Source organism: Chrysemys picta, chromosome 22, assembly GCF_011386835.1.
Source record: "Chrysemys picta bellii isolate R12L10 chromosome 22, ASM1138683v2, whole genome shotgun sequence".
Taxonomy (NCBI): Eukaryota; Metazoa; Chordata; order Testudines; family Emydidae; genus Chrysemys; species Chrysemys picta.
Genome location: NC_088812.1, coordinates 22,976,934 through 22,988,521, shown reverse-complemented (window position 1 = coordinate 22,988,521; position 11,588 = coordinate 22,976,934).

Sequence of the window (11,588 nt, the reverse complement as noted above, 5' to 3'; positions counted from 1 at the left end):
ACAGAAGAATTTTTTTGCACACATGGCCTGTCAAAAACTAGAGGGAACATTGCCCGGTACCTCCTAACGCAGCCCCCCCCCCCCCCATTCCCCGCACTCACCATACCCCCGTGCTCCCTCCTCCCCCAACCGCGGCTTGGGCCCCGAACTCTCTTCATCCCTCCCAGGGCCCCGATCCCACCGCCAGGCCTCCCATTCCCCCCATCCTGTGCTCCCCACTCCCAGCTCCACCCCCGCGGGGCCCCGATCCTCCATCCAGGCCACGCGCTCTCCCTGCTCCCCCCAGCACTCACTCCTCTCCGGCTCGCCGCCCAACTTGGACATGGCCCCATGGCGCATCGCTGCTCCCTCCAGCGCGCGCTGCCCCCAGGCAACTCGCCGAGACCGTTATCGCCTCCCCTCCCCCCACGGCGGCGGTTCCTCCAGCCGCCCACGTGCGCCTGCCGCTGCCGCAGCCGCACGCACAGCCGGCCAATCAGCGCGCGTCACCCGCCTGCCTCCGCCAATCCCCACCTCCTCCCTGGCTGTGCCTGGGGGACGAGGAGGGAGGGGCCGGGGGAGTCCCAGGGCTGTGCCTGGGGGATGAGGGGGGAGGGGACGGGGGAGTCCCCGGGCTGTGCCTGGGGGATGAGGGGGGAGGGGCCGGGGGAGTCCCCGGGCTGTGCCTGGGGGATGAGGGGGAGAGGCTAGGGGAGTTCCCGGGCTGTGCCTGGGGGATGAGGGGGGAGGGGCCGGGGGAGTCCCCGGGCTGTGCCTGGGGGATGAGGGGGGAGGGGCCGGGTCAGTCCCCGAGCTGTGCCTGGGGGATGAGGGGGGTGGGGGCGGGTCAGTCCCTGGGCTGTGCCTGGGGGATGAAGGGGGAGGGGCCGGGGGAGTACCAGGGCTGTGCCTGGGGGATGAGGGGGGAGGGGCCGGGGGAGTCCCCGAGCTGTGCCTTGGGGATAAGGGGGGAGGGGCCGGGTCAGTCCCCGGGCTGTGCCTGGGGGATGAGGGGGGTGGGGGCGGGTCAGTCCCTGGGCTGTGCCTGGGGGATTGGCGGGGAGGGCTGGGTGAGACCCCGGGCTGTGCCTGGGGGATGAGGGGGGAGGGGCCAGAGGAGTCCCCTGGCTGTGCCTGGGGGATGAGGGTGTAGGGGCCAGAGGAGTTCCCAGGCTGTGCCTGAGGGATGAGGGGGGAGGGGCCGGGTGAGTCCCCGGTCTGTGCCTGGGGGATGAGGGGGGAGTCCCCGGGCTGTGCCTGGGGGATGAGGGGGGAGGGGCCGGAGGAGTCCCCGGGCTGTGCCTGGGGGATGAGGGGGGAGGGGCCGGAGGAGTCCCCGGGCTGTGCCTGGGGGATGAGGGGGGAGGGGCCGGGTCAGTCCCCCGGCTGTGCCTGGGGGATGAGGGGGGAGGGTCGGGTCAGTCCCCGAGCTGTGCCTGGGGGATGAGGGGGGAGGGGCCGGGTCAGTCCCCCGGCTGTGCCTGGGGGATGAGGGGGGAGTCCCCGGGCTGTTTCTGGGGGATGAGGGGGGAGGGGCCGGGGGAGTCCCCAGGCTGTGCCTGGGGTATGAGTGGGGAGGGGCCGGGGGAGTCCCCGGCTGTGCCTGGGGGATGAGGGGGGAGGGTCCGGGGGAGTCCCCGCGCTCTGCCTGGGGGAGGAGGGGGGAGGGGCCGGGGGAGTTCCCGGGCTGTGCCTGGGGGGATGAGGGGGGAGGGGCCGGGGGAGTCCACGGGCTGTGCCTGGGGGATGAGAGGGGAGGGGCCGGGGGAGTCCACGGGCTGTGCCTGTGGGATGAGAGGGGAGGGGCCGGGGGAGTCCCCCGGCTGTGCCTGGGGGATTGGGTCGGGCGGGAGGGTCGGGTGAGTCCCCGGGCTGTGCCTGGGGGATGAGGGGGGAGGGGCCGGGTCAGTCCCCGGGCTGTGCCTGGGGGAGGAGGGGGGAGGGTCGGGTCAGTCCCCGGGCTGTGCCTGGGGGATGAGGGGAGTGGGGGCGGGTCAGTCCCTTGTCTGTTGCTGGGGGATTGGCGGGGGCGGGGTAGGGCTGGGTGTGTCCCCCGGCTGTGCTTGAGGGATGAGGGGGGAGGGGCCGGGGGAGTCCCCGGGCTGTGCCTGGGGGATGAGGGGGGAGGGGCCGGGGGAGTCCCCGGGCTGTGCCTGGGGGATGAGGGGGGAGGGGCCGGAGGAGTCCCCGGGCTGTGCCTGGGGGATGAGAGGGGAGGGGCCGGGGGAGTCCCCGGGCGGTGCCTGGGGGATGAGGGTGCAGGGGCCGGGGGAGTTCCCGGGCTGTGCCTGGGGGATGAGGGGGGAGTCCCTGGGCTGTGCCTAGGGGATGAGGGGGGAGTCCCTGGGCTCTGCAGGGGGATGTGGGGGAAGGGCCGGGGGAGTCCCCGGGCTGTGCCTGGGGGATTGGCGGGGGGTGCGGAGGGCTGGGTGAGTCCCCGGGCTGTGCGTGGGGGATGAGGGGGGAGGGGCCGGGTGTGACGAACTGGGACTGTTCTTGCTGGGGTGTGTGAATGCTGACAGGGGAGTGTGACTAGGATGGTCTGCATCGGGGGATGGGAGCCGGCCCAAGGGAACATACCTGAGCTTGTAACATGAGAACCCAGGAGGGGGTTGGAGGTCAGATGACTCCGGGGCCCGGGAAACTGAACAAAGGCTGTGGGAGGGGTCGCTGAAGGCAGAGTGCTGGAAGCAGGCTGGAAGGAGGCTGGAGAGATGGCTGGGAGGCAGAGATGGCTCTGACCCCCCAAGGGGGTGGGCTGGCATGCCCTGGGACCCCAAGCTGGACCTAACTGAGGGGGGCCCTGTTGTCTGTGCCTGCAAGACCTGTCTTGGACTGTATTCCTGTCATCCAAATAAACCTTCTGCTTTACTGGCTGGCTGAGAGTCATGGTGAATCGCAGGAAGCCGGGGGTGCAGGGCCCTGAGTTCCCCAATACTCCGTGACAACTGGTGGCAGCGGTGGGATCTACTGCACCCCGTGGACGGCGCTTCCTGCAGTAAGTGACTGGGGAGCAGTAAAACGAAGGGGGATGGACGGGAACCAGGCCTGCTGAAGAGTGGGAGAGAGACGGTTATTACCCCTGGGAGTGTGTGACCAGCGAGAAGGACTTTTGCAGTAACAGGGTCCCCCGGGGGGATCGCAGCGAGTGGTCCCAGGGGCGGAGGAGTCTGCAGCTCGACCCTGGCGGAGAGGCGGTGACCTCGAGAAGGGCTGGCACACTAGGGGGCCCCCTGGGAACTGCGGGGAGCTGTGAGCACACAGGCCGGTGAGTGGCCAGCAGGAAGATGTATGCCAAGCGGCTTAAGAGCGACCTGGTGGAGCTGTGCAAGCAGAGGCGGCTGCGCATTGGGAGGCTCACCAAAGAACAGCTCATTGCCCAGCTGGAGGCGGAAGATCGCGCGAATGAACTGATCCCTGTGTCTCAGGGAAGCAGCCTGGCAAATGCAGCGCAGGCACCAGTGTCTGTCCCAGCTGGGAGTGGTCAGCCCGCTGCTGAGGGCTTCCCGAGACCCCTCCTTCCTATGCCTAGGGGAAGGGTGGGGAGGAGCCCAGCAAATACCGAAGGCGCCGTGACCCCCCCGGCCAGCAGGGGGTCCCCCCGGCGAAGCTCGCCGGCCAGCAGAGGATCCTCCCGGCGACGTTCGGCATCCGGGGAGCGGAATTGGCTGGAATGGGAGAAAGAGCTAAAACTGAGGGAGCTGGAGGATCGTGAACGACAGAGACAGCATGAACGGGAGGAGAATGAGAGACAGCATCAGCGTGAACGGGAGGAGAAAGAGAGACAGAGACAGGAGAATGAGAGACAGCGTCAGCATGACCTGGAACTGGCGAGATTGAAGGGCAGCGAACCCCCGGCTGCGGTGAGTGAGGGGGGACCCAGGACTGCACGGGGCTTTGATAAGTGCATCATGGCCCCATACAAGGAGGGGGAGGACATGGATGACTTCCTGGAGGCCTTTGAGACGGCCTGCGAGCTGCACCGGGTGGATCCCGCGGACAGACTCCGGGTCCTTACCCCCTTACTGGACCCCAAATCCGTGGCATTGTACCGCCAACTGGGAGAGGCAGAGAAAGGGGACTACGAACTATTCAAAAAGGCCCTGCTACGAGAGTTTGGGCTGACTCCTGAGATGTACCGGGAAAGGTTCCGGAGTCAGGATAAAACCCCTGAGATCTCATATCTGCAACTAGCCGCCCGCATGGAAAGATACGCCAGCAAGTGGGCTGGTGGGGCCCAGACGAAGGAGGACCTGATTAAACTGCTGGTACTGGAGCAACTGTATGAGCGGTGCCCATCCGACCTGAGGCTGTGGTTGGTGGACAGAAAGCCAGAGAACCCGCGACACGCCGGGCAGCTGGCTGATGAGTTTGTAAAGAGCCGGTCAGGGGGTGGCAGGGAGGAGCCCCAAAGGAACAGGCCCGCCGCGATGCAGAGAGAGAGTCACCCTGGGACCTCCCAAAGGGGGAATATGGGGAATCCCCTCCCACGGGGAATGCCCAGCGTCAGGGACAACCGACCGGCTCGAGGGGACCCACGGGACCTGAGCTGCTATTACTGCGGCCGAAGAGGCCACGTTCGGGCCCAGTGCCCCAAGCTCAAGGACAGACTGAGCAGACCGAACCCGCACCGGGTTAACTTGGTAGAGGCCCAGACGGACGAGGGGCAGGCTTCTAACGCAAGAGGGGCTGGCAGCCTATCAACTGCTCAAGAGAGAGAAGGGCCCCAGGCCAGCTTCTCTGGGGGGCCAGATGCTCCGGATTCAAAGTTCTCCGTTTACAGGGTTGGCGCGGGGCTGTCCCTGCGGAGCGAGTGCCTTGTTCCCCTGGAGGTGGATGGGAAGAAAGTTTATGGATACTGGGACACGGGCGCAGAGGTGACACTGGCCCGGCCCGAGGTGGTGGCCCCAGATCGGGTGGTGCCCAACACCTTCCTGACCCTGACCGGGGTGGGCGGGACCCCATTCAAGGTTCCCGTAGCGAGGGTACACCTGAAATGGGGGGCCAAGGAGGGCCCCAAGGACGTGGGAGTGCACCACCATTTGCCCACTGAGGTGTTGATGGGGGGGGACCTAGAGGACTGGCCAAGCAGCCCCCAGACCGCCTTAGTTGTGACCCGCAGTCAGAGCCGGCGAGGGGCACTGCGCCCTGGCCTTGGGGGGGGGTGCCTTGCCTGAGGCGCAGGACCCTAACCTGGTGGGGAGGGAACGCCCAGGGACACGGCGCAGGGAGGCTGCAGCTTCGGACCCAGCGGGCGAGAAAGAGCAGGTGGCCATCCCTGTCCCAGCTGCTGAGTTCCAGGCCGAGTTACAGAGAGATCCCTCCTTGCGGAAGATAAGGGACCTGGCCGACCTCAATGCGGTACAGACCATGGGACGAGGTGGCCGGAAAAGGTTCCTGTGGGAGAAGGGGTTCCTGTACCGAGAATGGGCTCCCCCAGGGAAAATGGAGTCAGGGGGGATCAGGAGGCAGCTGGTGGTACCCCAGAAGTATCGCCGCCAGCTGCTGTGCCGGGCCCATGACATTCCCCTCTCAGGGCACCAGGGAACCTGGCGTACCCAGCAGAGGCTGCTACGGAGCTTTTACTGGCCTGGGGTCTTTGTTACTGTCCGACAGTACTGCGGATCCTGTGACCCCTGTCAGAGGGGGAGGAAGGCCTGGGACAAGGGGAAAAGAGCTTTAGGACCCTTGCCCAGCATAAAGGATCCTTTCCAGAGGGTGGCCAAGGTTAAAAGGGCGGCTCTAAACCAAGAGAGCCCAAAGCACAGACCTCCAGACTGGAGCGCTGGGAGAAGACCACAGCCCAGTTGGAACCCCAGAGGTATGGGGGTGGGGAAAGGGCACAGGCCGCATAAACCTTCCCACATGCGAACTGCGAGTGCCATCAAGCACCCCCGACCTAAGGGGGGGCGTGGAACGGAAGGGGCCTGGTGTAATTCTCACCAAGGAACTGGAGGGATGCGGGGGCATCCATGGGAACGGGGGTAGGTTCGAACTTCCCCGGGTCACTGGCTAAAGTGACCCTGCTCAGTTCGGTCTCGAAGGGGGGAGAGATGTGACGAACTGGGACTGTTCTTGCTGGGGTGTGTGAATGCTGACAGGGGAGTGTGACTAGGATGGTCTGCATCGGGGGATGGGAGCCGGCCCAAGGGAACATACCTGAGCTTGTAACATGAGAACCCAGGAGGGGGTTGGAGGTCAGATGACTCCGGGGCCCGGGAAACTGAACAAAGGCTGTGGGAGGGGTCGCTGAAGGCAGAGTGCTGGAAGCAGGCTGGAAGGAGGCTGGAGAGATGGCTGGGAGGCAGAGATGGCTCTGACCCCCCAAGGGGGTGGGCTGGCATGCCCTGGGACCCCAAGCTGGACCTAACTGAGGGGGGCCCTGTTGTCTGTGCCTGCAAGACCTGTCTTGGACTGTATTCCTGTCATCCAAATAAACCTTCTGCTTTACTGGCTGGCTGAGAGTCATGGTGAATCGCAGGAAGCCGGGGGTGCAGGGCCCTGAGTTCCCCAATACTCCGTGACACCGGGTCAGTCCCTGGGCTGTGCCTCGGGGATTGGCGGGGGGTGCGGAGGGCTGGGTGAGTCCCCGGGCTGTGCCTGGGGGATGAGGGGTGAGGGTCGGGTCAGTCCCCGGGCTGTGCCTGGGGGATGAGGGGGGTTGGGGCGGGTCAGTCACTGGGCTGTGCCTGGGGGATGAGGGGGGAGGGGCGGGGGGAGTACCAGGGCTGTGCCTGGGGGATGAGGGGGGAGGGGCCGGGGGAGTCCCCGGGCTGTGCCTTGGGGATAAGGGGAGAGGGGCCGGGGTCAGTCCCCGGGCTGTGCCTGGGGGATGAGGGGGGAGGGGTCGGGTCAGTCCCCGGGCTGTGCCTGGGGGATGAGGGGGGTGGGGGCGGGTCAGTCCCTGGGCTGTGCCTGGGGGATGAGGGGGGAGGGGCGGGGGAGTACCAGGGCTCTGCAGGGGGATGTGGGGGAAGGGCCGGGGGAATCCCCGGGCTGTGCCTGGGGGATTGGCGGGGGGTGCGGAGGGCTGGGTGAGTCCCCCGGGCTGTGCCTGGGGGATGAGGGGGGAGGGTCCGGGGGAGTCCCCGCGCTCTGCCTGGGGGAGGAGGGGGGAGGGGCCGGGGGAGTCCCCGGTCTGTGCCTGGGGGATGAGCGGGGAGTCCCCGGTCTGTGCCTGGGGGATGAGAGGGGAGTCCCTGGGCTCTGCCAGGGGGATGAGCGGGGAGGGGCCGGGGGAGTCTCCGGGCTGTGCCTGGGGGGATGAGGGGGGAGGGGCCGGGGGAGTCCACGGGCTGTGCCTGGGGGATGAGAGGGGAGGGGCCGGGGGAGTCCATGGGCTGTGCCTGTGGGATGAGAGGGGAGGGGCCGGGGGAGTCCCCGGGCTGTGCCTGGGGGATTGGGTCGGGCGGGAGGGTCGGGTGAGTCCCCGGGCTGTGCCTGGGGGAGGGGCCGGGTCAGTCCCCGGGCTGTGCCTGGGGGAGGAGGGGGGAGGGTCGGGTCAATCCCCGGGCTGTGCCTGGGGGATGAGGGGAGTGGGGGCGGGTCAGTCCCTTGTCTGTTGCTGGGGGATTGGCGGGGGCGGGGTAGGGCTGGGTGAGTCCCCCGGCTGTGCCTGAGGGATGAGGGGGGAGGGGCCGGGGGAGTCCCCGGGCTGTGCGTGGGGGATGAGGGGGGAGGGGCCGGTTCAGTCCCCGGGCTGTGCCTGGTGGATGAGGGGGGAGGGCCTGGGGAGTCCCCGGGCTGTGCCTGGGGGATGACGGGGGAGGGGCCGGGGGAGTCCCTGGGCTGTGCCTGGGGGATGTGGGGGAAGGGCCAGGGGAGTCCCCGGGCTGTGCCTGGGGGATGTGGGGGAAGGGCCGGGGGAGTCCCCGGGCTGTGCCTGGGGGATGAGGGGGGGAGGGGCAGGGTCAGTCCCTGGGCTGTTCCTGGGGGATGACGGGGAGGGGCTGGGGGAGTCCCCGGGCTGTGCCTGGGAGCTCCAGCTGCCCTTCGGGAGTCTGGGGTTATTCTGGCTCTGGAGGCCGTGCCTGGGGGACTCCTCATGCCGTCGTTCTCCCTCCTCCAGAGCCATAGGTCAGCCAGGCTGTGGCCAGTCCTGCTCTGGGCTGCACAGCTGCTGCCTCCCAACTTGGCCCTGGGTAGCTCCTGTGCACGGGCTCCGCGGAAGAGCTGGGCTCAGGGCTGGGATGTTTGGTTCCTGGATCTTGGCCCTTGGGGAGGAGGCGTGGCCCAGGGTGGGATGGACAGCTGGGATCCCGGGTGGGGAGGGCTGAGCTGCCCTGTCTGTGCTGGGAGGGGCTGGCCAATCCATCAGCCAGCACAGGGCAGGGAAGGACTGGAGGGGAGCCCCCAGCACGGAGGGCAGCTCTGTGCAGCTCCCAGGTGGTGCAGCAGGGCTCAGCACTGCTAGGGCCCTGCCTGCAAGCCCCTCCGCCCCCATCGCTGGGTGCTCTGCCTGGTCCCTCACTGCTGCTCTCTCCACAGGACCCGTCACTTCTCAACAACCGGAGAAGTTGCTGCACCACTTCTCAACAACCGGTGCTGCTGCACCACGCCAAGGCTGGGAGAGTCATTGCCCGCCAGGGGGACCAGGTAGGTGCCAGGGGGTGCCAGTGCCCAGCAGCCACGGGGTGACACTGGTAGCAGGTGCTCTGAGCTGGTGCTGCTGTTGTCTCTTGGCAGCTGGGGCCTGGTCCTCACTGCCCTGCAGCAGCCCCAGTGTGGAGTGGGCAGGACCTGCTGCCTGCTGGGGTGGGGGCACCTCACCCACTCTGCACCGGTGCTGATGGCTGCATGAGGAGCAGGGCAGTGGGGCTGCCAAGCTGCCTGGAGAGGCTCACGAACGTGTGTGCCAACGTCAGGGCAGACTGTACAAACCAGGGCACAAACCCCAAACAGGCTCTGTGCTCTGTAAGGATTTCACCAAGTAACAAGCGTGAACTCCTAAAGCACCATAACAGCCTTACCATGGAGTCACAGATAGTCCTTGGCTGCACCTGACTCTAGCTTGCCACCCAGGCAAGCCGGCCTTTGTGACAGATGGGCCCTTACACCAAGAATCACAGCAGTATTCAGGTTACTCCCTCACCCAACGGACTAGTCACTTACCCCCGGTCAGTTGTACCTCAGCTCTCAAACCACAGACAATGCTTGTAGCCATCCTGTGATACTAACTAAAGATTTATTAAGTAGGGAAAAGAAGTGAGAGTTATTCACTAGGTGAAAGCAGGTAACAGACGCACACAAGTGAGGTACAGTCAGGTTCCAAAAGGCAGTAGAAGCTGCTGTAATGTGCAAGTTCTAGACCAGGGGGGCCGTGAACCCTGGGGGCCGTGAACCCTCAAGGGGTTGCAAGCTTATTACCTGGGAGGTTGTAAGCTGTCAGCCTCCACCCCAAGCCCTGCTTCGCCTCCAGCATTTATAATAGTTTGAAATATAAGAAATGTTTTGAATTGATAAGGGGGGTGCACTGATAGGCTTGCTGTGTGAACGGGGTCACCAATACAAACGTTTGAGAACTGCTGCTCTATGCGACCTTCAGGACTAACCCAAGCTAAGTTGCTTGTAGATCCCTTGCTTATGCTTCGAAATCTTGCCCTCCCTGAATGCCAACCCCGGGAGTGATACAGATCTTTCCAGTCAGGCCTTATTTCCTTGCCCCAGAGCTCACACAGATGGAACGAGTGTCGGTCGGTGCTTGGCTCCCCTTCATGGGTGTGTCTGGGGGCGGGGTGTGTGTGGGATCAAGGAAGTTGAGTTACACAATAAGAGGTTTACAATGCAAACGCTTGATGTAACTACACCAGGGGCTCCAGTGATGTGATAAGTGAGATCAGCATCCTACAAGCATTTCAGCATTTCTGAACACCAAACACATTCGCATCAACTTCACATCTATTCTAACAGTGCGAACACACTGGTGAGCCAGCCTGGTTCCTGGCTCTGCGTTTGTCAGGGCTCAGTGAGGCCTGGGGGCCTTGGCATGAGCTGGCACCTGGTCTGCCAGCGTCACAGGGCCTTGCTGCTTCCTCAGTCTCTCACGCTGAGTCCCTCCTTGCGGAGGTCAATGGCACTGTGGCCATAGGTGCTGACTTCTGCTGGCGCCGGTGGGTGCTGCCACCCTCTGCGCCCGGCCCTGTCCCGACTCCACCATTGCCCTGCTCCCTCCCGCCCATGCCCTGTCCCCATTCAAACCCCTTCCCCAAAGTCCCTGCCCTAACTCTGCCCCCTCCCTGCCCCTATTCCAACCCCTTCGCCAAATCCCCTGCCAACCCCCGCCTCCTCCCCTGAGCGCGCCGCATTCCCGCTCCTTCTCCTCCCTCCTGGAGCTTGTTACGCCGCGAAACAGCTGTTTTGTGGTGGCAAGTGCTGGGAAGTAGGTGGAGGAGCAGGGACGCGGCGCACTTAGGGGAGGAGGCAGAGGTGGAGGTGAGATGGGGCGGGGAGGGAAGCTTGGCAGCGCCCTCGCCAGAGGTTCCCTGTGCACCCCCCCCCCCCCCGGGGCTACATGCCTATTGGGCAGGTGGGATGGCAGCCCCCTCCTGTTTGTTCCCCCCCCCGGGTGCTGGGCCTCAGGCCTAGGAAACATTAAACCCCTGCACAGCTGGAATGGGGAGAGGTTGGTTTCCATGGAGCTGGGGGAATTTATGCTGGGCTGTGGCTCTGCCAAGGTTAGTGTGTGCTCCAGAGAGTTCAGGCTCAGCCGGAGCTGTAAGCTGTCTCCCAGGTCTCCTGGCCGCCTATCTGTGGGTGCGCACCTTGGGGGCAGGCCTGCCCCTCACCCTGGTGCTGGGGCTGATGTTCCTCTCTATCCTCCGCCCCCACCCCCCAACAGGACGTCAGCCTTCACTTCGTGCTGTGGGGCTGCCTGCATGTCTACCAGCGCATGACTGACAAGGCGGAGGATATGTGCCTCTTTCTGCCGCAGCCTGGAGAGATGGTGGGCCAGCTGGCTGTGCTGACCGGGGAGCCCCTCATCTTCACCATCAAGGCCGAGTGTGACTGCACCTTCCTCAAGATCTCCACGTCGGACTTCTACGAGTTGGTGTCCCCCTTCCCCTCCACATCCTGTGGGCAGGCTCTGCCCACCTCCCACCCCACTTCCATCTAGGTTGGTGGCCTGGGTCAGATTGGGGCCAGTGCTCCCTAGAGGGGAAAGGCACCGTGTCCCATTCCCCACCCCCATAAACCAGCCAGTCCCCTGCCCTGGGCTGGATTGGAGCTGCCTCCCCCTAGAGGGGAAAGGCCCCATGTCCCAGACCTCCAATTGTGCACCTGTTGCATGGGCCTGGATTCTCCTGCCCTGGGCTGTGATCTGTCCTGGTGACATGTTTTCTTGGCTGGCTCTGTTCCAGAGGATGTGGGTGACTCAGGGAGGGGGCGGCTGCAGTCAGCAGCGCACTGGCAGCAACGGGGCCACCTGTGCACTGACGAGCTGCCCGCTCTCTCCCCAGAATCATCCAGGAACAGCCCAGTGTGGTGCTGAGTGTTGCCCATACTGTGGCCGCCCGCATGTCCCCATTCGTGCGCCAGATGGACTTTGCCATCAACTGGATGGCAGTGGAGGCTGCCCGGGCCTTGTACAGGAGAGTGAGGCCTGTGCTGGG